Here is a 25,546-nt window from a genome sequence, read left to right on the forward strand (position 1 = left end):
CATACTAACAAAGTAAAATAGAGAATAAAACAAAACATATTAACAAAATAAAATCAATAGAATAGTCATCATCATCATCATCATCAGTCGTATTTATTGAGCGCTTACTATGTGCAGAGCACTGTACTAAGCGCTTGGGAAGTACCAATTGGCAACATATACAGTCCCTACCCAACAGTGGGCTCACAGTCTAAAAGGGGGAGACAGAGAACAAAACCAAACATATTAACAAAATAAAATAGAGGATAAAATAAAACATATTAACAAAATAAAATCAATAGAATAGTCATCATCATCATCATCAATCGTATTTATTGAGCGCTTACTATGTGCAGAGCGCTGTACTAAGCGCTTGGGAAGTCCAAATTGGCAACATATAGAGACAGTCCCTACCCAACAGTGGGCTCACAGTCTAAAAGGGGAAGACGGAGAACAAAACCAAACATACTAACAAAATAAAATAAATAGAATAGATATGTACAAGTAAAGTAGAGTAATAAATATGCACAAACATATATACAGGTGCTGTGGGGAAGGGAAGGAGGTAAGAAGGGGGGATGGAGTCTTTTAGACTGTGAGCCCACTGATGGAGGCCTTCCCAGACTGAGCCCCTTCTTTCCTCTCCCCCTCGTCCCCCTCTCCATCCCCCCGTCTTACCTCCTTCCCTTCCCCACAGCACCTGTATATATGTATATATGGTTGTACATATTTATTACTCTATTTATTTATTTATTTATTTATTTTACTTGTACATTTCTATCCTACTTATTTTATTTTGTTGGTATGTTTGGTTCTGTTCTCTGTCTCCCCCTTTTAGACTGTGAGCCCACTGTTGGGTAGGGACTGTCTCTATGTGATGCCAATTTGTACTTCCCAAGCGCTTAGTACAGTGCTCTGCACATAGTAAGCGCTCAATAAATACGATTGATTGATTGATTGATTGATGGGTAGGGACTGTCTCTACGTGTTGCCAATTTGTACTTCCCAAGCGCTTAGTACAGTGCTCTGCACATAGTAAGCGCTCAATAAATACGATTGATGATGATGACGGAGAGGGGGACGAGGGGGAGTCCGGGGAAGGGTCCTACGTGGGGGGCGGGGTCTGCTGGGGCGGGGGCCGGGCCCGCAGGGGGTCGGGGGGCGGAGCCGCCTGGGGCCCGGGGGCGGAGCGGGGCGGCCCCGCCGGGGAATTTCAATTTGAAGCTGCGGGCGGAGGACGGGCCCGGCGGAGGCTGCGGGAGCGGGAGCAAAGCGAGCGCTGCAGCGGTAAGGAACGAGGCGGGCCCCGGCCTGCCCCGCCCCGGACCCCGGGCCTTGGCGGGCGGGCGGAGAGCAGGGGCTAAGCGGGAGGGAAATCCGCGCCCTCTCGGGGAACCCACTGTTGGGTAGGGACCGTCTCTATATGTTGCCAACTTGTACTTCCCAAGCGCTTAGTACGGTGCTCTGCACCCAGTAAGCGCTCAATAAATACGATTGGGTGGGTGAGTGAGCGAGCCGCCCCCTTTTTCCTTCCCGCCCTGCTCCGAGCGGGTTCACGGCAACTCGCTGTTGGCGCCCGCTTCCCAGCGAGTCCCGCCTCTCCGGGAGGCTCCTCTTTCCTCCCGCCCTCCCTGGCTTCCTTCCTCTCCCCCTCGTCCCCCTCTCCACCATCATCATCATCAATCGTATTTCTTGAGCGCTTACTATGTGCAGAGCACTGTATTAAGCGCTCGGGAAGTACAAATTGGCCACACATAGAGACAGTCCCTACCCAACAGTGGGCTCACAGTCTAGTAGGGGGAGACAGAGACAGAATGCCCTCCCTCTGTCCATCCGCCAAGCTAGCTCGCTTCCTCCCTTCAAGGCCCTACTGAGATCTCACCTCCTCCAGGAAGCCTTCCCAGACTAAGCCCCTTCCTTCCTCTCCCCCTCGTCCCCCTCCCCATCCCCCCATCTTACCTCCTTCCCTTCCCCACAGCACCTGTATATATGTTTGTACATATTACTCTATTTATTTTACTTGTACATATCTATTCTATTTATTTTATTTTGTTGGTATGTTTGGTTTTGTTCTCTGTCTCCCCCTCTTAGACTGTGAGCCCACTGTTGGGTAGGGACTGTCTCTATATGTTGCCAATTTGTACTTCCCAAGCGCTTAGTACAGTGCTCTGCACATGTAAGCGCTCAATAAATACGATTGATGATGATGATGGGCCCGGGGGTGTGTGTGTGCCCGCCCGTGCCCGGGGCTAAGGGGAAGCCGTGCCCACTGGGAAGGCGTGGGGGCCTTCTGGTAGCTCCTGCTGGGGGGCACTGGGGAGGGGGAGTGTTGGTTTGCAGCTGCGGCCGGGGGCGGGTGATGGATGCAACCTCCGAAGTGCGGATGTGGGCATGCACCCGGGGCGGGGGGTGGTGTGGGGACGGGCTCTGTGTGTGTGTGTTGGTTTTGTTCTCTGTCTCCCCCTTTTAGACTGTGAGCCCACTGTTGGGTAGGGACTGTCTCTATATGTTGCCAACTTGTACTTCCCAAGCGCTTAGTACAGTGCTCTGCACACAGTAAGCTCTTAAATACGATTGATTGTCTCTATATGTTGCCAACTTGTACTTCCCAACCGCTTAGTACAGTGCTCTGCACACAGTAAGCGCTCAATACGATTGATTGATATTGTGTGTGTGTGTGTGTGTGTGTGTGTGTGTGTGTGTGTGTGTGTGCTCACAGACGCCTCTCGGGGTTTGCGGACACCGCTGGGATAATAATGCTGATGGTACTTGTTAAGCGCTTACTATGTGCCAAGCACAGTTCTAAGCGCTGGGGAGACTGTGAGCCCACTGTTGGGTAGGGACTGTCTCTATATGTGGCCAACTTGTACTTCCCAAGCGCTTAGTACAGTGCTCTGCACACAGTAAGCGCTCAATACGATTGATTGATTGTGTGTGTGTGTGTGTGTGTGTGTGTGTGTGTGTGCGCTCACGCACAGACGCCGCTCGGGGTTTGCGGACACCGCTGGGATAATAATGCTGATGGTACTTGTTAAGCGCTTACTATGTGCCAAGCACTGTTCTAAGCGCTGGGGAGACTGTGAGCCCACTGTTGGGTAGGGACCGTCTCTATATGTTGCCAGCTTGTACTTCCCAAGCGCTTAGTACAGTGCTCTGCACACAGTAAGCGCTCAGTAACTACGATTGAATGAATCAGGTTGCCCCACGTGGGGCTCACAGCCTTCACCCCCGTTTTACAGATGATGTCACCGGGGCACAGAGAATAATAATAATAATAATGATGGCGTTTAAGCAGTTACTATGTGCCAAGCACTGTTCTAAGCGCTGGGGGGGATACAAGGTCATCAGGTTGTCCCACGTGGGGCGCACAGTTTTCACCCCAATTTTACAGATGAGGTCGCCGGGCACAGAGAATAATAATAATAATAATGATGGCGTTTGTTAAGCGCTTACTATATGCCAAGCACTGTTCCAAGCGCTGGGGGGGATACAAGGTCATCAGGTTGCCCCACGTGGGGCTCACATTCTCCCCCCCCCCCCCCATTTTACAGGTGAGGTCGCCGGGCACAGAGAATAATAATAATGATAATAATGATGGCGTTTAAGCGCTTACTACGTGCCAAGCACTGTTCCAAGCGCTGGGGGGGATACAAGGTCATCAGGTTGCCCCACGTGGGGCTCACATTCCCCCCGCCCCCCCCATTTTACAGGTGAGGTCGCTGGGGCACAGAGAAGAATAATAATGATGGCATTTGTTAAGCGCTTACTATGCGCCAAGCAGTGTTCTAAGCACTGGGGGGGGTATACGAGGTGATCAGGTTGTCCCACGTGGGGCTCACACTTTTAAACCCCATTTTACAGATGAGGGAACTGAGGCCCAGAGAAATGAAGTGGCTTGCCCCAAGTCACACAGTTGACAAGTGGAGGAGCCGGGATTAGAACCCACGACCTCTGACTCCCAAGCCCGGGCTCTTGCCATTGAGCCACGCTGCGTCTCCAATGCACATGTGTGTGTGTGTGTCCCCTAGAGATGTCGGGGATGTCATGACTATCGCAGCTGCCGCCGTCCCCGCGGATTCCTCTTCTCTCCCCTCCTCCAGGCCCTGCCGCCGCCTTTCCTCTCCTCTTTCCTACGCTGCCCCCCTGCCCCGTCTTCCCCCACCCACGGGGGGGCTGACAAGCGGGACCCCCTGCCTTATCTTTGGAGTCAGAGGTCATGGGTTCAAATCCCGACTCTGCCAATTATCAGTTGTGTGACTTTGGGCAAGTCACTTAACTTCTCTAGGCCTCAGTCCCCTCATCTGCAAAATGGGGATTGACTGTGAGCCCCCCGTGGGACAACCTGATCACCTTGTAACCTCCACAGCGCTTTGCACATAGTAAGCGATGCCATCATTATTATTATTATCGATGCCTGCCTGCGTGCATTCATTCGATAGTATTTATTGGATGCTTGGAAAGTACAATTCGGCAATAGAGACAGTCCTTAATAATAATGACTAATCATTGGGGATCTCCTCTCCCCATCTCCCCTTTGCTGCTAGACCTTTGGAGCTGGACTCGTTGCCTCCCTCCGCCTTCCTCTTGAGAGGTTACTGTTGCTACAGAAGTAATGAGGTTACTCCCGAACACCACACAGTCAGCACTCAATAAGTGTGGTTGAATGAACGAAGTTATGCCCCCTCCCCCACCAAAATCATCTGCAGAACTAACACTCCACGTTCTTTTTTCCTGCAAAAACCTCATTTTTCTGAGTGTTTTCAGGTGAAGGACTTGCAAGGTAATAATATCTGTTCCCTCCAATTTGTAAGTTGGCTGTGGGCAGGGAACACATCTGCTAATTCCGTTGTGCTCTGCCAAATACTTAGTGTAGTGTGCCACATGTAGTCAGTTCTCAGCTGGAGAAGCAGCATGGCTCAGTGGAAAGAGCACTGGCTTTGGAGTCAGAGGTCATGGGTTCAAATCCTGGCTCCGCCAATTGTCAGCTGTGTGACTTTGGGCAAGTCACTTAACTTCTTCGGGCCTCAGTTACCTCATCTGGAAAATGGGGATTGAGACTGTGAGCCCCCTGTGGGACAACCTGATCACCTTGTAAACTCCCCAGTGCTTAGAACAGTGCCTTTCACATAGTAAACACTAAATAAAATGCCATCATTCTCAGTAAATAAATGCTATTGCTTGTCTCAGCTCCTGTGGCACTGGAGCTAAAGACTTAGGCAGCTGACTTCCTGGGGAATTGATGAGGTGGCAGATGGGGGTTGGACTGCCCCAGCAAAGTGGGCCAATGGAACCTTCCCTTGCCCACCCAGTCTTTCTAAGGAGGCTGCACACAGTAAATGCTCAATAAATACGATTGAATGAATAAGGAGGCTAAGAAGGAGCAGTCTGGCTATGGCTCTGCTCCCGAGGACCCGGGGTCAGACAGAACCCGAGGTAATGAACTAAGTGACCCAGGACCCCCTCCCTAGGGGCCAGTGTGGGCCGAGTCAGGTCGATTGTCTCATCTTGTCTTATGCTGTCAAGTCGTTTCTGCCCCAGACGCCTTGGACACGTCTCTCCCAGACTCTCCCCCCTCCCCCCCACCTCCATTTGTAGTCGTTCTGGTAGTGTATCCCATAGCAAAGTAAAGACAAACTAATGGCTCCCCAATTTCCTTACTTCCACACTGCCACTCCAAGGAGGCTCAAAAGCCAGTTAGGGCCCCTACAGAGGTGCTTCAAGAGCCACTCCTCCCTTCCCCTCAAAACTCCCCTTAACCCTGGGACTCCCTATTTGAGTTGCTAACCTCCTTCATCCAGCCCTATACTTGGGTATGAGTTGTACGATGATCTACAAAGATGAGCCTTGAGTCATACCATTTAAGTCTCTTACTGCCCATTCATTGTGTTTGATGGTAAGAAGCGCTTACTGTGTGTCAAAGACTGTTCTAAGCGCTGGGGTAGGTAGAAGGAATTAGGTCGGACTCAGTCCTTGTTCAGCACGGGGCTCACAGTCTATGTAGGAGGGAGACCAGGTAATCTCCATTTTACAGCTGAGGAAACTGAGACAGAGAAGTTAAGTGACTTGTCCAAGGTCACCTAATAAACACTGGTAGAGGTGGGATTAGAACCCAGGTCCTCTGACTCCCAGGCCCCTGCTCTTGAGAGCAGTCTGGAGTTCTCCCCCTTCCTCACCCCTCCCTCGAGCCTTGGACCTGATTTCTGTTACTGGCTGGCTAGGCCCTGCCATTCTGTGTTCCTAGGTTTCTCTGACCTTCTTGATAGCTGTATTTTGTGGATTAAGTTTGATGTGCACCTATTTGGCAACTGACTTGTTTTTTTGGGGGGGGGGTGAAGGATGAGGAGGCTGGGTCAGGGGGAGGGGTGTTCTGCACAAGGAACATTTGTCAGAGGCCACAGGTGCATTACCTTACAGTTAAACTGGTAGCAAGAACCTTTACCCAGGTGTCGAGTATTACCAATTAGGGTGTGAGGGTGGGGGTTGTCTCAGCAAAAAAGTTTCTTTCACTTTCTGTGTTCCTCTGATTCAGTTCTCAGCTGTCTTTCTCTGACTGGCCCTGTTTTTCATTGTTGTTTTAGAATGCTGGAGTTGCAGGGGAGATCAGAAACAAGCCAGCCCTTTCTGTCTCTGATGCTACAGACTGCACTCTTTTTTATTTTAGAGAAGTAGCGTGGCTTAGTGGCAAGAGCATAGGCTTGGGAGACAGAGGATGTGGGTTCTAATCCCAACTTAACCACTTGTCTGCTGTGTGACCTTAGGCAAGTCACGTAACTCCTCTGTTTCTCAGTTCCCTCATCTGTAAAATGGGGATTAAGACTGAGCGCCCCCTGTGGGACAGCCTCTTCACCTTGTATTTACCCCAGTGCTTAGAACAGTGCTAGGCGTAGAGTAAGTGCTTAACAAATACCATAATTATTGGTAGCATTATTTATTTTAGTGTCTTGCTCTTTATTTCAGGGCTACTGGTTTACATGTGAAAGCGTGGTGGAAGAAAGGAAGGAATAATAACTTAACACTAGCCTTTGGGAGTGAATTTAAAAGTCCCACCATGTACCATTGCTCTCTGGGTTAGGGAAGAGTGCAGTGGAACTGCAAATAGCGTGTTTAGCCCATCGACCGTTTTTGACTGCCATCTCTGCTACTGTGGAGGCTGTGGTGTAGTCCAGGTCTGAATTGCGGTAGGGTTTAGGAGTATGACCACCGGATTGCAGATATGATACCCACGTTTTAATCGCAGTGCCTTGCCCCTTGCCTCTGCCCTAATTCTACATCCCGGCCTGAGAGCTATGGCAAACCTTTTAGGTATCCACCCTCAACCAGGCTTTTTGAATTTTTGAGAGAACTGTCCTTGCTGTTGTAGTTCCTGGGAACAATGGAGTGGATTTAGGGCTAATTTAATCCTGCCCAGTCTCCCAGTTGCTTCTTCGGCAGAGTTCCCACTGAAGTCAGTAGTGGTCTTGTATCCAGAAGGGTTGCAGAGACAACAGGCTGCTCATTTGGAGTAACTGGGAGGACCGTTTCTTTACCCCGCCCCCCCTTTTAAGAAGGCCCTAGACATAACAGCTCTTTTAATTTTTACCTCCAGCCTTGGGAGTTAGAGCACTGTGTGCAGAGACTTTAAATGGGGACAAAGTCGTACCATGATTGGTGGATAACCAACCTAGAAAGCTGCTTGAGGCGGGGTGAGGGTGGGGGGGTGTTGGCCAGGGGCTAATTTGGAAGTCTCATCATTTAAAGCAATAAATGGAGAGGATAATATAAAAATAAACTCAAGCTCTTTTTTGTTTTTTTACAAGGAATATGAAAACTCCTTTTAAATACTGAACTGGAATCAAGAGTTTGAAGTTTATTCAAGTAGGTAATTGAATATACACTTAAAAATGAAGTGTGAAATTTAATTCCCAAGAAAGGGAACATTGAAAGGACAAGCCGTCTTCTCCACTGTATATTCTAAACAAGGAAATTATCCTTCATCTCCCTTTGAGTTCTGCATATATATGTATGCATATGTATATAAAGCAGGGCATATCCATAAGATTATGACTTCAGGATTTACTGTTGCTTAACCCTAATATGATGAGTTACTGTAATCTGGTTTCCAAGTTAACTTTGATCAGATTTACCTTTGAAAGGGGTAAGTCTTTTGCATTTTAACGTTCTTGTGGTTTACTGCTGCCAAATGACCAGTTCTAAAGAAATGAATTCAGTAAGGCTTCTGGGTTACCAGAATGTAAAAATAGTTTTTGTTTTTTTTAAAAGAAAACCCCAGAACGGGTCTACGAGTACCACTAAACTGCTTGCCTTTAAAATTACTCACAGATGACAAAGCAGTCTTTAACCAAAATATTTATTGGTAAAATTACTCTGTAATTAGTAATATTGTATAGTTAAATTTAACACCAGTTTTCATTCTAAAGCACCGCTATCACATTACTGTGGCTTGAAAACTATAAAGTGGGGATCCATGACATTCTTTTTAGTGGGCTCAGAAGAATCTGCACCCTGAGCTTGAGGAATGTAGGCTTGTATTTTATATAGCAGAACCCTATATTTTTAAGGGTTTACTTTGGCCTCTGTCCCCACCCTGGAGAAAACAGGAGCAACCTCCCTCCCTCCCAACCCCCTTTTAAAATATCTGTTTTAAATTGGGGGTATGGAGCTTTGATTTGAATTTCTGTACTTTCAGAAGGAGGTAAAAATAGATGCTTGCAGTCATTCACAGAGTAGTTAGTGGGTCTTAAAAACATTTAGCTATGCTACGCACCATGTTATTTGTTTACATTCAGATAAGTTATGTTTTGTTTTTGGAAACTGATTGTATTTGGAAACAAGTTATGCTTTGCTGGTTTTTTTCCTTCTTGGAGACTTATTTTCAGCAGGCTTGTTTGTTTTCGAGACATGAAATGGTCCTCTCTGCGGGAGTTTTCTTTACAAATGTAAAAACAGCAATAAATATTTTTGTTAGCTACTGTAGTCAACAAATACCTTATCACTCTAGTTCAGGTTTAAAGAAAGAGTACCCCATTAGCGAGTCTGGTAAATAGCTTAGCTTTGGGCCATGTCCTGGGAATTCAATCAGCTGTATTTGAGTGCTTACTGTGGGCAGAGCACCGTACTAAAACATTCCCGTCGGTCTGCTCCAGCAGCTTCTCACTCAGACCTGCAAATGTTCCTGGATACAAATGTGGTCTGGAGTATCAAATTTCCCTCGGCTCCGTGGGGCTACCCAAGCTAAAACCTGAGCGTTCCTCCCAACCTCTTGGGGGTGAGTTGGAGGGATGGAAGCGAGGTCACCTCTGAAGTAGGAAAGTCTCAGGCCCTAGGAGAGGGAGATCTGGAATAGTCGTCATTGCTTTCCCTGGAATGCTTTCCAAAGCCTCGTCTCTCTTCTCCTACACTGTCAGGAAGACGCAATTTACATTCGAGTTTCCTTGTATCATTGAAAAACGGAACTACATTTTTGGAAAGCCAAATGGTATGGAGTGGGCTGTTGGCAGCATCTCAAGACTGAGCCCTCTTTTCCCTGACTTGCTCTCCTTCTACATCATCTAAGCATTTGGATCTGTGACCTTTGGGCATTTGGAATTTGTCCCACCCTCAGCCCCACAGCGCTTATGTACATATCTATAAATTATGTGTTAAAAATGATTTATATTAACGCTTGTCTCCCCCTCTGTAGTATAAACTTGTGGACAGGGAATGTGTCTGTCAGTTGTGTTGTACTCTCCCAAGTGCTTGGTAACAGTGCTCTGCACATAGTAAGTGCTCAATTAATACCATTTTTTTGTACATTCTGATTGTAAGACACCTGAGTATTATTAGTTCGGGGTTTGCAGTCATCATACTTGCTTCAGATTTTGTTAACCAAGTAAATCACAAGTACTGTAGTCTTGGATACATGCTATGTAAATATTTAGAGCACTGCTAGGCCAAGAGTTCTGTACCTGGAGAATTCCGCTCTCTTCCTTCAAGGAAAAGCATTTTGAAAAGCCCTTTACCTCTCCATTTTAATGGGAATTTTTGTTGACCTGAACTCTAGTTCCCTCTAGACCATAAGCTCTTTTTGGGCAGGGAGTGTGTCTGACTGTGTTGCATTGTACTCACCCAAGCTCTTAGTACAGTGCTCTGCTCACAGTCAGAGCCCAGTGAACACCACTGATTGATTTTTTTTTTTTTTTTTGGTCATTCTTTTTCTGTTGGCTAACTTTCTCATCATAAGGAGGTGACAGAACAGGGCCACAGATGGAAGGTGAGGAGCTTCTGCTCTCCACCAGTTGACACTTAAGATCCTACTCAACTCTCAATTCTGGCAGGGCCAGAGTTGAGAACAACAATATATTGAGAACAATCAGGAAGGGTATTGTTGCCTAAAGGGGACAGCAAAGGCAGCATATATAATCACTAACATTGCTTTACTATTCGCTGCCATTCTGCTGGAAGAGCAGCATTCTTGCAGCCTAGGAGTCAGAGGGACCTGGATTCGAGTCCTGCTCCGCTACTTGCCTGCTGTGTGACCCTGGGCAAGTACCTTAACTTGTCTATGCCTGTTACCTCATGTGTAAAATGGGGATTAAGACTGTGAACCACATATGGATGTGGACTGTGTCCAACCTGATTAACGTGTACTTGCCCTGGTGCTTAGAACAGTGTCTGGCACATAATGAACACTTAACAAATTATATTTTAAAAAAAAGGTCAACTGAGGTCAAACAACCACACACATCTCCTTCCTCTGGTATTTTCCTTCACTTCATGGACTGTTTTGGTTGGCATTTAATGTTACTTTAATGCCATGTTCTGTGACTCTCCTACAAGGTAAGCTTGGTTTTAGGATTTGGTGGGTCTGCATATCTGCAGAACACAATTATGGGTTGGAATGCTGTACATGGTGCAGGTTTTCAGATCTTCGGCTTTTTCATAGAGAAGGTTCGGTACACCATCTCAGGGTGCCCAGCTCCTGGGGGAAGGTCTTTTCCCCAAAGCTTTTTGAGCTGGAACAAAACCTTGCACAACTCAGGTCACTGACAAGACCTCAAAATGTTGGCTTTCAGGTCTGTTAGCTCTCTGAAGCTTGCCTCCTCTTAATCCCCATTTTCCCCCAAAATCCTTTCCCCCTTTTTGCCCCTACCCATGATAGGAAAAGTCAGTACCTGTGCTTCAGGCTTGTTGACTGTGCTTGTCACATAGTAAGTACTTGACAAATACCATAATTATTATTATTGACTGGACTGTCATTTCTTGGTGAATGTCTAAGTGAATTGTTGTCAAGAGACAGTTGCTTATCGTAACTACCATTTTATCACAGCTCCATGATCTGGATCCAGTGAGGCCTAGGAAGTATTACCCAGAATGTGACTTGCTGGCTCCTCGGATATCTTCATAGGATCAGCTTGTAGCCAGGAAGGGTCAGAGACTAGCGAGTAGCCTGGGGATGGGTGCCAAATATGGTTTGGGAAGACGAATGAAGAATAGACAATTTTATATATATTTTTTTCTTTTTTCTGAAGAGAATTGTTTTCGTTTTCTTTCTTCCTGTTGAATGACAGAGAGGTGAGAATGGAGGGCTGGAGAAGAGGTGGTCTATACTGACTATAAACGATGAAGGGAAATCTTTTTCCAGAAGATCTTGCCTTCTAATCACTCCGCTTGGCTCCGAGCTGGGTCACTGCTGGAACAGCTGGAGGGAGCAGGGGCCTGAGGGTGAGGAAGGGAGGAGGAGGAGTCGTGGGGAAGTGGAATAGGAAGGGGCTGGGATGGACAGGCTGGCCAGGAAGAGAAAAGAGCAGCAGAGCTGGCTAAGGAAAGAGGAGGGGGAAGGGATGAGGAGGAGAACTGAAGGGAAAAGGTGGGGGCCAGGGATGGCTACGTGGGTTCAGACTGGATATTCCTGCTGTTTGGAGAGAAAGCTGAAACAGAGTTAGCAGATAGCATTCAATCAATCAATTGTATTTGTTGAGCACTTACTACATGCAGAGCACTGTTCTAAGCACTTGGGAGAGTATGCTGCAACAAAGTTGGCAGACAGTTCCCTGCCCACAACAAGCTTACAGTCGAAAGTGTTTCTAAGAGTTCTCTGTTGTGCAGTCTGTCTTGTCAGCAATTTAGAAGAGTCTGCGTCAGTCTTGCCTGTGGGTTAACAAGAATTCTGGAGGGTCCCTGCAGACAATAATGGCCATTCCAGCTTTCTGTGAAAGAATAATTCTCCTGTGACTCAGCAGTCCCTTGGCTCAGGGCCATATAGTTAACCTCACCTTAAGGTCAAGATAATATTTGTTTAATTTTAGATTTAGTGAGAATGTATTTTTAGCTAAATATCTTGTACATTTTACTCATTTCAAGAGATTTTGAGGATCAGTGGCAGCTTATAAATTATTCCTGGCTGACTTTTCCCATCCCCAATCACCCCCAAATTTGGCAGCTTTTCTGTAGGCTGTTGCTACCTATGCAGTGGCATTTTTTTTTCTTTTGCCAGCCTCTGGCACCAAATTGTCACCAAAAGGTGACTAGATTACTAAGGCCAGAAAAGGGGGTCAGAGGGGGAAGGGAAGCAAGCAAATAGGAAAGAGGCTGGGAGCAGAGGGGGAAAAGGGGGAAGTGGAGGGGGAGAAGAAGCACTTAGTACAGTGCTCTGCACACAGTAAGTGCTCAATAAACACGATTGAATGAAAGAAGCAACACCCTAAGCCTGCTATGTGATCATTCTCCACTGCTGGCCGCAGCTAGTGTGGCCACTGTTGCCACAGGGTGGGCCCATCCTGGGCCTGTCCATCCAAGTTTCCACCACAGCCAGAAATGCGTCATTCTGGGCCCCACTGAGGAGGAGGCTGCGGTGGCACCGGGATTGTCTCCTTCACATTTCCCTGCTTCTGTACCTCACTCACATTTGTGAGTCCCTGTTCCAACACCCCAGGCAAAAACAAGACCCAAAATGGTCCGGTATAAGGCCGTGCGAGTTGACTACGCCACCTAAAGCAGGACACGTGTCTCCAAGAACCGAAGGCTAGAAACGGGTTGCGGCTTTTAAACTTAATTTTTTTTCTTTTTCGGAAAGAGAAGCCATTGCTCAGTGTTTGGTAGTTTTTCCTCTTACTTTTTGTTGCTGGATTTTGTCACTATTAATGTAGGGAAGCATTGAGCTTGTGAAGGTGTAGAATCTCTATGTAGAAATAAGGGCAAGTCACTTCACTTCCCTCTAGACTGTAAGCCCATTGTGGGCAGGGAATGTTTCTGTTTATTGTTGTATTGTACTCTCCCAAGCCCTTAGTACAGTGCCCGGGGCACACAGTAGGGTCTCAATAAGTATGACTGACTGAATCTATAAGCCCGTTTCCTCATCTGTAAAATGGGGATTAAGGCCGTGAACCCTGTGTGAGATAGGGACTGTGTCCAACCTGATTAGTTTGACTCTACCTCCAGTGTCTGGCACATGTTAAGCACTTAATACCATTAAAAAAGAAAAATTAGTGTTTCAATTCTTATGAAGACTATAAGGTCCTTTCGACTAGGAATCATTTTTCACCTCTAGTGAATCATATTCTTCCAAGTGCCTAGGGCCTAGTGGGGATTAAGGCTCACAGTCTTTGAATTGAAGCACAGAGAAATTGTGACAGTGGCAGAGCTGGGATTAGAAACCAGGGCCTTTTGGCTCCTGGCCCACCCTCTGTCTATTAGGTCATGCCGGGACTGAGTGCCAGAGGACCTGAGTTCTAATATAGGCTCCACCACTTGTCTGCTGTGTGACTTTGGTCAAGTGACTTCTCTGGGTCTCAGTTACTCATCTGTGAAAAGGGGATTAAGACTGTGAGCCCCGTGTGGGACATAGACTGTGTCCAACCTGACTAGCTTGGATTTACACCAGTGTTAGTACAGTGCCTGACACATAGTAAGTGCTTAACATACCAAGAAAAATAACAAAACTTCTTTGTGCCTCATTTCCTCAACTGTAAAAGGGGAATTCAATACCTACTCTCCCTCCTACTTAGAATGTGAGCCCCATGTGGGACAGGGACTGTTTTCAGCCCAGTTAACTTGTATCTACACACTGGCAGCACTTATCAAATACAATTAAAAATTAAGTGCTCAGTATATACCACTGATTGAGTTTAGCCATGTGTACTCCTCACAAGCTTCCTATCCAGGTTTTTATGGATGTCCCAAGGGTCTCTCTTAGGTGGTCTTGAGGATAGGCCCAGCAGGATCCTCTAGTCAGGGGGATAGATTTCCTGACCAAAATGTCAAGACCCTTCTGACGTTTACTGCTTAATCGAGAAGCAGCATGGTTTAATTGGAAAGAGCACCAAGCACAGGAGACCTAGGTCTTAATTGAAGGTGAGCCACTTGCCTGCTGTGAGACCTTGGGCAAGTCATTTAATTTGTGCCCCAGGTTTGTTTTTTTTTTTAATGGCATTGGTTAAGTGCTTGCTAAGTGTCAAACACTGTTGTAAGTGCTATGGTAGGTGCAGATGAATTAAGTTGGGCACTGTCCCTGTTCCACATAGGGCTCGCCTTCTAAGTAAAAATAATAATAATTGTGGTATTTAAGCACTCACTATGTGCCAAGCACTCTTCTAGGTTCTGGGGTAGATACAAGGTAATCAGGTTGGACGCAGTCCCAGTCTCACGTGGGACTCACAGTCTTAGTATCTGAGGCACAGAGAAGTTAAGTGACTTTTCCAAGGTTACACAGTAGACAAGTGGCAGAGCCGGTATTAAAACCCACAACCTCTGACTCCCAGGCCTGTGCACTTTCCACTAGGCCATGCTGCTTCTGCAGCAGCATGAAGGGAGAAGTAGGAGGGAGAGGGAGAACAAGAGAACTGAGGCATTGAGAAAGAAGTTTAGTGACTTGCCAAAGGTCCCACAGCAAGCGATTTGGCAGAGCCAGGGTTAGAACCCAGGTTCTCTGACTGCCGAGTCTGGGCTCTTTCCAGTAGGCCATGCTGCGTCTCATCTGTTCGATGAGAAGCATCAAACCTATTAAAATAAAATACCTATTCTCAGGGAACATGTCAGCTAATTCTCCTGTACTCTCCCAAGTGCTTAATACAATACTCTACACATAGTAAGTGCTCAATAAATATAATTGATTCTCCTTTTCTTAGAGGCTGAGCCTCAAGTGGGACAGGGACTGATATGCTTATCTTGTATTTACCCTAGTGCTTAGCATACCATGATATTAATGTTATTATTATTATCTGTTTACAAACTAGGAAAGACAAGGCCTGGGATTCTACTGGGGAGCTTAATGAAAAATTTTCCCTGGGATTTTAAAGGCAGAAGGGACCGTGGCTAGTTTTTAGATACTTGTTCATGTTAGCCATTGGAGTCGTCTTTGTTAGGTAATCCATACTTATTCTTTTCCAAGGTGTCTCTCCACTTAATTTTTTTCAGAGCTTGGCACGGTAACTGTTCAACTGAAATCCAGTAAGAAGGGATGGGCACAAATGAAATGGAATATAAGGGAACCTTTCTTTAAAAGCCACCAGAAACATCCGTTCTTAGCCCAGGTGTCTATAACTCCTCTTTTCCTTCTGTCCTGCTGGTAGTTCCTTCAGCAACCTCTGCTTTGCCTGCAGGGCTTCCTCCATTGTGGGACTCTCCCCAGGGGCTGCTATCTCTGCTTTTCCCCTCTGTGCAGATGGCTGCAGGCTCTGAGGCCCCTGCCCTCCTTGCCTTCTCTACTCCCTCCTTCCCTCCCTCCCTCTCTCCCTTCTTCTGTTCTTCCTTCTTCTCTCCTTTCCCTCTTACCCTACCCATGGATCAGCCTCCCAGCCATCTGACACCTGGAAGATGGTTCTGAACCAGAGTGCTTGGCAGTGACCCAGATAGAGGCCAGTTTTACTTTATTCTGTGTCTGTCTGTCTTAAGATACACTAACATATATATGCATGTACGTACCAATGCATAATATCCACAAACAAAATTTTGGGGAATGGGATTTAGTTGTCGAACAATAATAATAATAATTGTCATATTGAAGTGCTTACCATGTGCCAAGCACTGTACAAAGCCATAGGGTAGATACAACATAATCAGATTACATGTGGTGCTCACAGTCTAAGTAGCGGGGAGAACCTTCACAACAACACCAAGATCCGCCCTTTCCTTTCCAAGCCATTACCACGTTAGTAGAGAAGCAGCGTGGCTTAGTGGAAAGAGCCTGGGTTTGGGAGTCAGAGGTCGTGGGTTCTAATCCCTGCTCCGCCACTTGTCAGCAGTGTGGCCTTGGGCAAGTCACTTCACTTCTGTGTGCCTGTTACCTCATCTGTAAAATGAGGATTAAGATTGTGAGCCCCACTTGGTACAACCTGATAAATTTGTATCTCCCCCAGCTCTTAGAACAGTGCTTGGCACATAGTAAGCGCTTAACAAATGCCATTATTATTATTATTATTATTACAATCACTCATCCTATCCCCACTGGATTACAACATAAGCATCCTTTCTGATCTCCCAACCTCCTGTCTCTCCCTACTTCAGTCTATACTTCACTCTGCTGCCTGGATTATCTTTCTACAGAAACACTATGGGCATGTCACCCCCCTCCTCAAAAATCTCCAGTGGTTGTCTATCAACCTCCATATCAAGCAAAAACTCCTCATTCTCGGCTTCAAGGTTCTCCATCACCTTGCCCCCTCCTACCTCACCTCCCTTCTCTCCTTCTACGTCCCAGCCCACACACTCCGCTCCTGCTAACCTCCTCACTGTGCCTTGTTCTAGCCTGTCCTGTTGTCGACCCCTGGCCCATGTCCTACCCCTGGCCTGGAATGCCCTGCCTCCTCAAATCCACCAATCACACTTCCCCCCCACACCCCTTCAAAGCCCTACTGAAGGCTTACCTCTGCCAGGAGACCTTCCCAGACTAACCTTATTCCTCAGCTCCCCTCCCCATCATTGCCCCGACTCGCTCCCTTTGGTTTACCCCCGCTTCCCTCCCCACAGCACTTGTGTGTTAATATGTACATATCTATAATTCTATATTAATGCCTGTTTACTTGTTTTGTTGTGTACACCTATAATTCTATTTATATTGATGCTATTGATACCTGTTTACTCATTTTGATGTTTGTCTCCCCCCTTCTAGACTGTGAGCCTGTAGTGGTCAGAGATTGTCTCTTTGTCGCTGAATTGTACTTTCTAAGTGCTTAGTACAGTGCTCTGCACACAGTAAGCACTCAGTGAATACAATTGAATGAATGAATGAATGAATTGATATTGAGGCCCCGCTTTGCAAATGAGCGAACTGAAGCACAGAGAAGCTAAATGACTTGCCTTAGGTCACACAGCAGGTAAGGAGTGAAGTAGGGATTAGAACACAGGTCTTCTGAATCCCAAGCCCATGTTCTATCCACTAGACTATGCTGCTTCCCCAGAGCAGAGTGGTCTTTGTTTAAAAAAGTAAAATAAAATAATGGAGTCAAGACTTCATGGGCAAAGAAATGTAAAGAATTGTATTTGAGATTTTTTAAAAAATCAAAAATATTTTTGGATCATGGCCACTAATAACAATAGCAGCAAACTCTCTCCTTTAATTTCTTTGACAGAGATTGTTGGCTATAAATTTGACATGGATAGGGCAGGTCAAAGTGTTGTTTTATTCCCCCTCTTTGTCTGCAATAAGGAAGTAAATGTGCAATATAGAAATTTTAGCTTTATTGTACCTCCACAAAAAGTAATTTTTTATGCCCCAAGTGTGTGTGGTGCAGCTGGAGTTTGGATTTAGAGATTATTGTAACTTTTTTGTTGAGACCAAATGACTTTTGCATGCAGTTGTTGATGATACCCTCCAGCTCTCATGGGCACATGCCAGCAATAAAATAGAATAGAATAAAATAGAATCCAATCCCTTTTACTTTTGTTTTATTCGTTTGATTTAACATCAAGATTTCTTTAGCTCTGTTAGCTTTTTAGAAAGATAACTGCTTAGGAAACAGAGCAAACTCTGCTGATTAAAATGAAGGCCCTTTGTTTTTTTAGTGTTTTTACCCTTCTGCTTATTTGCAGTTGTTGAAAATGGAGGTGAAAATGAGTTTGTGACCTCGAGGAGGAACATACATGCTATCTCTCAGTGCAGTGAATATTTTTCTTGGAGCACAGAGTAAGAGGATCCTTCTCTGAAAATTTTAGCAGTGTAGGCTGCCTGTGGTTTACTCATTCAATTGTATCTGAGCGCTTACTATGTGCAGAGCACTGTACTAAGAGCTTGGGAGAGTACAGTGTACCAATATAAGACACATTCCCTGCCCAACTTGTACTTCCCAAGTGCTTAGTACAGTGCTCTGCACACAGTAAGTGCTCAATAAATACGATTGAATGAATGAATGAATGCCCACAAAGAACCTACAGTCTAGAGGGGGAGAGACAGACATGAATACAAATAAATAAAGTTACAGATATGTACATAAGTGCTCTGGGCTGGGAGTGGGGAAGGGGAAAAGGGAGCAAGTTGGGGTTGATGCAGATGGGAGTGGGAGATGAGGAAAAGAGGGGCTTAATCTTGGAAGGCCTCTCAGAGGAGATGAAGTAGGGGAAAGGAATTGTCTGTCAGATTTGAGGAGGGAGGGGGTTCCAGGTTAGAGGCAGGATGTTTGGCTAGGGGTTGGCAGCAAGATTGGTGAGATCGAGGCACACTGAGAAGGTTAGCACTACAGGAGCGAAGTGTGCCGGATGGATTATAGAAGGAGAGAAGTGAGGTGAGTAGGAGAGAGAAAAGTGGTGGAGTGCTTTAAAGCCAATCGTGAGGAATTTTAGTTTGCAGAGGTGCATGGCAACCTCAGGAGTTTTTTAAGGAGGGCCTGGTGACATGTCCTGAACATTTTTGTATAAAAATCATCCGGGCAGCAGAATTAAGTATGAACTGGAGTGGAGAGACAGGAGGCTGGGAGGTCAACAAGGAGGCTGATGCAGTAATCCAGGCAGGATTTTAGGAGTGATTGTATTATTATTATTATTAATGTGGTAGCAGTTTTGATGGAGAGGAAAGGGAGAATTTTAGTAATGTTGTGAAGGTGGGACTGACAATTTAGTGATGGATTGATTATGTGTATTGAATGACAGAGAAGAGTCAAGGATAAAGCCAAGGTTATGGGCTTGTGAGACAGGAAGGATGGTGGTGCCATTTACTGTGATGAGAAAGTCAGGAGGAGGACAGGGCTTGGATGGGAAGATAAGGAGCTCTGTTTTGGACATGTTAAGTTTGAGGTGACAGGAGGGCATTCAAGTAGAGATATCTTGAAGGCAGGAGAAAATGTGATACTGGAGAGAGGGAGAGAGATCAGGGCTGGAGATGGAGATGTGGTTATCATCTGCATAGAGGTAGTAGTTGAAGCCAAGAGAGCGAATTAGTTCTCCAAGGGAGTGGGTGTAGATGGAGAATAGAAGGGGACCCAGAACTGAACCTTGATGGACCCGTACAGTTATGGGGGTGGGAGGAAGAGTAGGAGCCCATGAAGGAGACTGAGTGGCCAAAGAGGGAAGAGGAGAACCAGGGAAAGACACAGAGTAAGTGAAGCCAAGGTTGGATAATGTTTCCAGGAGGAGGGGGTGGTCCACAGTGTCAAAGGCAGCTGAGAGGTCGAGGAGGATTTGGATGGAGTAGAGGCCATTGGATTTGGCAAGAAGGAGATCATTGGTAATCCTCGAGAGGGCTGTTTCTCTGGAGTGATGGGGATGGAAACCTGATTGGAAGGGGTCAAGGAGAGAATTGCAGGAGAAGAATCTGAGACAGTGGGTGTAGACAACTCTTTCAAGGAGTTTGTAGAGGAATGGTAGGAGGAAGATGAGGTGGTAAGTGGAGGAAGCCATGGAGTCAAGGGAGAGTTGTTTTAGGAGAGGGAAAACATGGGCATGTTTAAAAGCAGTGGTGAAGAAGCCATTGGAGAGCGAATGGTTGAAGATGGCTGTTAGGGGAGAAGGGATGGGGTGAGAGTTTTGATAAGGTGCCAAGGAATGGGGTTGGATGCACAGGTGGGGGAGCTTTTGAAAGGAGGCAGGATATCTCCTATAGAGATATTGCTGGGAAGGATGGGTGATTTGAAGAGGGGGCTGGAAGGGGGAGGGACTGAGGAGGGGCAGGGGCAATCTTAGGTAACTCACACCTGATGGTGTCAATTTTCTTAATAAAATAGGTGGCCAGGTCATTGGGGGCAAGGGATGGGGGAGGTGAGAGGACAGGGGGTTTGAGGGAGTTAAGTGTTTGGAACAACTGGTGAAGGCAGTGGGCATGGGTGTCAGGAAGGGTGTAGAAATAGTTCTGCTAGTCAGAGTTAAAGAATGCAAGGATAAACTTGAAATGGACAAAGTCGGCCTGATTATTTAGATTTTCGCCAGCAGCGCTCTGTGGCTCGAGCATAAGAGCAAAGGAGGCAGACTCTGCAAGTGATCCAGGGCTGCGGGTTAGTCGTACGAAATCGAAGGGATAGAGTGAGTTGAGTTGTCCAGCTAATACTGTAGCTAATTTAGAAACAAACCAAAAGAGAAGCAGCGTGACGTAGTGGATAGAATGTGAGTTCAAATCCTAGCTCCTCCACTTATCTGCTGTGTGACTTGGGCAAGTCACTTCACTTCTCTGTGCCTGTTACCACATCTGTAAAATGGGGGTTAAGGTTGTGAACCCTGTGTGGAACAGGGACTTTGTCCTTCCTCATAAGCTTGTACATACCCCAGTGTTTAGTACAGTGTCTGGGATATAGGAAGCACTTAACAAATACCATTAAAAAAACAAAACAATAATACCTCCAGATCTGAAAGCCCAAACTGAATTTGAAACAGCAAAATATTCCCGAGGTGGAAGTGCCCCAGCTGCTGTTTATGTGTAGGGTATGTTTCAGAGAAAACGTTATAATAATTATGGTACTTAAGCATTTACTAAGTGTCAAGCACTGTTATAAACTCTGGAGTAGATACAAGTTAATCAGGTTGGGCACAGCCCCTGTCCCACATGGGTCTCACAGTCTCCCTGTTTTACAGATGAGGAATCTGAGGCACAGAGAAGTGAAGTGACTTGCCCAGGGTCATATAGCAAAGTGGCGGATTTGAGATTAGAGCCCATGTCCTTCTGACTCCTAGGCCCGGACTGGCTCCACTTCACCATGCTGCTAATGTAAATAAACTCTGAAGTGGCAGTATGTGGAGCTAGGCTACCTGAAAGTTTTTTAGCGACTAAAACTTTCATTCACTTAAATTGTAGACTGTAACTTCTTCATGGATAGGAATTGTCTACCAACTCAGTATGGTACTCTCCCAGGCATATTTAGTACAGAGCTCTGTACACTGTAAGCACGCAATAAATACCATTGATTAAATAGGATTTCATTAACAAATTAGAAACATTCACTTGCTGGGTATTCAGAGGAGAGCCCTTTATTGATAGTTCTGAGAGCATTGGGTGTGAAAAATATGCAAACCAAGAAATGTAAATGCATTACTGGATTAGATGCAGCCTGATATTCTGTTACTGACAGTGGTGATAGGATGCTCGCAGGACCAGTGTGATTGTTTAATAATAATAATAAAAATGATAGTATTTGTTAAGCACTTACTATGTATGAAGCACTGTTCTAAGCACTGAGGGGGGGATACAAGGTGATCAGATTGTCCCATGTGGGACTCACAGACTTTGATCCACATTTGACAGATAGGAGATGTGCCTCTAAAGGCTTTGAAGTAATTGTCTCTTGGATATGAAGAGGGAGGGTGTTCCAGGCCAGAGGTAGGGTGTGAGTGAGAGGTTGATGGTGAGATAGGATCCAGGGACAGAGAGTAGGTTGGCACCAGAGGAGTGAATTGTGTGGGCTGAATTGTGGTAGGAGAGTAGCAAGGTGAGGTAGGGAGAAAGGTAATTGAGTGCTTTAAAACTGATGGTAAAAAGTTTCTATTTGATGGAGAGGTGGATGGGCAACCCCTAGAGGTTCTTGAAGAGTGGGAACACAATAATAATAATAGTAGCAATAATGATGGCATTTATTAAGCCCTTACCATGCAAAGTGAACGATTTTGTAGAAAAATGATCCAGAAAGCAGAATGAAATATGGACTGGAGTGGGGAGAGACAGGAGACAGGGAGGTCAGAAAGGAGGTTGATACAGTAATCAAGAAGTAATAGGATCCCTACTGAGAGCTCACCTCCTCCGTGAGGCCTTCCCAGACTGAGCCCCTGTTTTCCTCTCGTCCTCCCCTCCCTCTGCCCTACCTCCTTCCTCTCCCCACAGCACTAGTATATATTTGTACATATTTATTACTCTATTTTACTTGTACATATTTACTATTCCATCCGCCAAGCTAGCTCTCTTCCTCCCTTCAATGCCCTACTGAGAGCTCACTCCTCCAGGAGGCCTTCCCAGACTGAGCCCCCTCCTTCCTCTCCCCCTCCTCCCCCCATCCCCCCGCCTTACCTCCTTCCCCTCCCCACAGCACCTGTATATATGTTTGTACATATTTATTACTCTATTTATTTTATTTGTACATATTTATTCTATTTTATTTTGTTAATATGTTTTGTTTTGTTCTCTGTCTCCACCTTGTAGAGTGTGAGTCCACTGTTGGACTGTCTCTATATGTTACCAACTTGTACTTCCCAAGCGCTTAGTACAGTGCTCTGCACACAGTAAGCACTCAATAAATACGATTGAATGAATGAATGAAGTAACTGAGGCACAGAAAAGTTGTGACTTGCCCAAAGTCACACAGCTGACAAGTGGCGGAGCTGGGATTTGAACCCACGACCTCTAACTCACAAGCCCAGACTCTTTCCACTGAGCCAGGCTATTCTCTGATTGTTTCTAGCCACAGGATGTTCTTCAAATATTTCTACTCCACATTGTAGCCTGAAACCAATCACTTGTCCCTAACCTTATCTAAATCTGTGGTAAAACCTGCCTATGTTTACTCTGTTGCATTGTGCTCTCCCAGGTACTTAGTTCAGCACTCTTCACAGTTAGCACTCACCCTTGATTGTTTTTGGCTTGCGTAGTTTCTGGGAGAAAATCGAATGCGGAGTTGAGTGCTCTGGATTCTAAGCTTGTTGTGGGCAGGGAATGTATCTGCCATCTCTTTTGTAGTGTACTTTTCCAAGTGCTGTGCACATAGTAAGCCCTCAGTGCATACCATTGATGGTGACGAAGTGCTAAGCATGTTCAGGTGGCCTCCAGATTAAAGCAAGTCTTGTGAGAGTTGAATTTGACAACCACCTAGAGGTTTATATTTGCATGAGTTGTCATCATTTGTCTGGACAACATAAATTTTTTCCATCATTTAACGAATGAATTACATATGAGATGTCTTAAAACATCTTTCCCTGTGTGCCTTACCTTTCCCTCATCACATCATTGCTTGTCTCCTGTTTTCCAACTTACTCCGATTTCATGAGGTCATCCTCTAATTTATTCCTGGAAGAGCTGCACACTTCTTTTGCATCAAGATGTTAAACTATATCAGTCCTAGTACTAATCCCCTTGGGGAGGTAAAAAGGGCCTGTTACTTCTCCATCCCCCAAAATGACTGTTTATGCATCAGCTCCGTCTCCTCCCTTTAAGCCAGTTTTCTGTCAGTGCCAGAAAATTTCCTGTAATTTGGAATTTTTATAAATCTTGGTGTTGACCCTCATCAGGCACTTTGTGAAAACTGCAAAATCTAAATATATTGTTTCTGATTCCTCTTGGCCCACATGATCGTTGACCCCTTCAAACACTATGAGCAGACTAATGATGCACAATCTGCCATTACAGAAATGATATTTTTTCACCCATAGTTATGTTTTTTAAAGTGCTCTCTGAACCTAAACATGGTTATTGATCTGACTCATTTGGTTTTTATGCCAGTTTTTTATTATGAGTTTACCAAATGTTGTTCACCATAATTAATGGTTGGGGGAGTGCAACAAGTAAGTAGCAAGACACGCACCCACATCCCCTGTCTTCAAGAAGTTTACAATTTAGTGGGAAAGGCAATGTTTTTCAATAAAGATGGAAAAAAAGCACCTTTATGAAGGAGATACAGAGGGGGGAAGGTATCATGTATTGGGCTTTCTCATTCATTCATTCAATCATATTGAGTGCCTACTGTGTGCAGAGTACTGTACTAAGCGCTTGGGAAGTGCAAGTCGGCAGCATATAGAGATGGTCTCTGTTTGCAGCCTATTAGGACCCTTTAAAACCATTAGTGTAGCAAGCATTCTAACTGTTGACCAATGTCTCTTTGTGTTCCTTTCTTTTTTAATGCAGAGTAAACAGACCATCAGGCAGTGGTCTTACTGCATGCAGAGCACTATATTAAGTGGCTGGGAGAGTGCAGTAGAGTTGTTAGACTCCATCCCTGCCCTCAAGTTGTTCACAGTGTAGTTGGGGAAACAGACACTAAAATCTATTGCAGATAAGCTGAAATAATAGTTAAAAGATTGGTAAATGAAGTGCTAAAGTTTCATGATTTACTTTGTTATTGAATGTTTTTCTGAGGGAATTTTTCCATCAGAGGGGTATTTTTGTATGGGTGTTTATATATGAAAGAGGTCGCATCCAGAAAGATCGATCAATCCATGGTATTTATTGAGCACCTACTATGTGCAGAGTGCTGCACTAAGTGCTTGGGAGAGTACAATATACTAGAGTTGGTAGACACCGTACCCGCCCAAATGAACCAATCTTATTTTTCTGGAAACCCATCTGTATATACTAGCGGGTGAATAGACTGGCTTCTGCTGTTGGGTGTTTGTATGGTGAGACGTGTGATGGGGCATCTAGAAGACTCCATCACAATATGTAGAGCTAAGGGTGTTCATATTTACGTAAAAATTAAAATATTGTGGGCAGCGTGCCCTAAATCCATCACCAAAAATTCATTCATTTTGTCATATTTAGCACTGTACTAAGTGCTTGGGAAGTACAAGTTGGCAACATATAGAGACAGTCCCTACCCAGCAACGGGCTCACAGTCTAGAAGGGGGAGACAAACAACAAAACAAGTAGGTGTCAATACCATCAGAATAAATAGAATTATAGCTATATACACATCATTAATAAAATAATTAGAATAGAAATATGTACAAGTAAAATAAATAGAGCAATAAATCTGTACAAACATACGGGTGCTGTGGGGAGGGGAAGGAGGTAGGGTGGGGGGGATATGGGGGAGGAGAGGAAAAAGGGGTCTCAGTCTGGGGAAAAAGTGACCCAGACTGAACCCCCTTTTCATCTGAAAAATTAATCTCCTTATTTGCTTTATAAGGTGCCCTTAAATGTTTACACCTGTAACTGTGCTGCTGATTGTCATTTTAAGTGCAAAAAACACCCATTCACTCTTCCTGCTCATTCCCTGGACCAATTATAGTCCACAAGTGGCCTTTTCACATTAGTGCCTCCTGATACTCTTATCCAGGGCAGCAGCTAGTTGTCATGATTTGGGGTGTGTTCTTTTCCTTGGAAGACCGATTCAGAGTGGTTTGTTGTCAAGCAAACCTTGTTTAGTTTATTCTTCCCCATGTCCAACTGTAAGGAAAGCACAAGGCAGCATTGTCATTTGCTATGCTTTTGCATAATACAAAATGACACTTAATGACAGCTGTTTTTAATGAGGAT

General features: G+C 45.4%; 1 protein-coding gene across 29 annotated transcripts in view; it reads left to right on the forward strand.

The window, feature by feature from the left end:
- The first annotated feature begins 1,214 nt into the window (after positions 1-1,214).
- Positions 1,215-25,546, forward strand: part of EPB41L2 (erythrocyte membrane protein band 4.1 like 2) — a 242,657-nt gene continuing 218,325 nt past the window's right edge. For 28 of the 29 annotated variants that reach the window (XR_005456148.1, XR_005456149.1, XM_038766030.1 and 25 more), the window contains exon 1: positions 1,215-1,266. The gene's annotated coding sequence lies outside the window, so the exon portion shown is untranslated. The remainder of the gene's footprint in view (positions 1,267-25,546) is intronic. The other variant, XM_038766038.1, reaches the window with a different exon arrangement.

Source organism: Tachyglossus aculeatus, chromosome 2 (genome assembly GCF_015852505.1).
Source record: "Tachyglossus aculeatus isolate mTacAcu1 chromosome 2, mTacAcu1.pri, whole genome shotgun sequence".
NCBI classification, from domain to species: Eukaryota; Metazoa; Chordata; class Mammalia; order Monotremata; family Tachyglossidae; genus Tachyglossus; species Tachyglossus aculeatus.